The sequence below is a fragment of the Cynocephalus volans genome, chromosome 3 (genome assembly GCF_027409185.1).
Source record: "Cynocephalus volans isolate mCynVol1 chromosome 3, mCynVol1.pri, whole genome shotgun sequence".
In the NCBI taxonomy this organism is placed as follows: Eukaryota; Metazoa; Chordata; class Mammalia; order Dermoptera; family Cynocephalidae; genus Cynocephalus; species Cynocephalus volans.
Window position 1 is genome coordinate 180,249,950 of NC_084462.1, and position 1,667 is coordinate 180,251,616.

The 1,667-nt window shown below is 42.7% G+C and overlaps 1 non-coding gene across 1 annotated transcript; it reads left to right on the forward strand.

Moving 5' to 3' along the window:
- Positions 1–390: 390 nt before the first annotated feature.
- LOC134374462 (small nucleolar RNA SNORD112) lies at positions 391–455 on the forward strand. The gene has a single exon (XR_010023306.1). It is a non-coding gene; the product is annotated as a small nucleolar RNA SNORD112 (small nucleolar RNA).
- Positions 456–1,667: the final 1,212 nt, after the last annotated feature.

Genomic DNA, 1,667 nt, shown 5'->3' on the forward strand with positions numbered 1-1,667 from the left:
CGGTTTCAGGCGCATGGTTCCAGATATTTTTCTGTGCATTTGCATATGTATGTAAATATACCTCTCAAATATATTACTTTGTTTATTTTTTACATAAACTCTATCATAGTGTACATTTCCTTTAGCAGCAGCTTGTTTTTCTTCCCTCAAGAATCTGCTTGGAGATAATAAAGATCAGTATCCTGTAATCTGTACACACCGGAGTTTATTTAACCACCTCACTGCTGTCATGAAAGCCCCAGGTCCTTTTCCCCAGTGGAAGCAGATTGTGGAGGCAGGTGTAAGTAACTGCTGAGATCTGGATTTGGGGAGTGGGCTCACAAGTGTTTATGGCATTATTACAAATGGATATATGGATGCATAAATTAGGAAAATAAAAGGAGACATGCCTGGACCAATGATGAGGAAGTGTTTATGGACAAAGGATCATTCTGCAAAAAATACTGAGGTCCATTAAAAGACAATAGGTCTCTGCTGTTTCATTTTTTAAAGAGCTGTTTAGTATTCCAGGGTATGTATGCCTGATTGTTGATCTTACTCTCCTCTGTTTTTGAAAATACCAGCTGTAAGTGCTCTGGGAGAGGAGAATTTGTGCAGATATAAGCTTTGGTCAATGTCCTGGTGGTCAGGGTGGGTCACCAGTTCATGGGTGTTCATTATATCATTTTTTAAAAAGTGAACACGTAAATTAAAAGTGGTCCTTGCACAGATCATTGAGAAAGGCATGTCACAAACTGAGGTTTTTATTGGTGCGACTCTGCTTTATTGACGCCTGATAAAAAAAAGATCTAAGCTGTTCCTTTGTTTTGTAACAACACTGCAGTGAGCATTCATACAGCTAATCTGTAAACACATCCCCAACTATTTGTTTGCCCCAACTTCTTAGGGGTGGCGTAGCTGGGTTAAATGATTTGCAAAAGTTTATTTTCATTGAGTGATCTTTCAAAAATGCCATTTTGACCTCTTTACTGTCTTGCTTTAAATCCTCCCTCCATCTCACTTCCCAGAGCTTCCGGGACATGGTCCAAAAAAAAAAAAAAAAAAAAAAAAGAGAGAGAGAGAGAAAGCTTAGCCTAGCACGTTAGACCCTTCAGGGTCTGTGTCAAAACTGGCCAACCTCTTGTGCACCCCAGCCCCCTTCCCTGCCAGTGCACTCCAGCCCCGAGCTACCTGCTCCTCTCAATGGGCTCCCTGTGCTTTATGCTTCAGTGCTTCGGCTGTTCCTTCAAGTACAGACTTGAAATATCCCCAATAGTGAACTCAAACTTCGACATGTCCCCCTAACATTTTGTTCAAAAGTCCATCAAAGCACTGTCCTTGGAATTGTGATGCTTCATTGACACTTTTTCTTTGTCTGACAGAATGTTTTGCATTTTTCTAGAATTGACAAAACCGACCAAATGTCAATCACCCCTCTCTTTTATCCCTTTCCAGAAGCCCCAGTCTCCTCTGTATTGCCTGGATCTACCTTCCCCTAACTGAACACCAGCTCGTATTCTTTCTTGGACCAATGGGCAGTTTCAGAGGATTGTGTCATCTGCTCTGTGGCATGGGTGAGTCTGCAGAGTGCTGTAAAACTGCAAACACACGCCTGGGTGGGGCCCAGGCTGGCCCCCCATCTGCCCCAAACTGTGCTATACCTCTCTGGCCCTCAGCACACACACCAG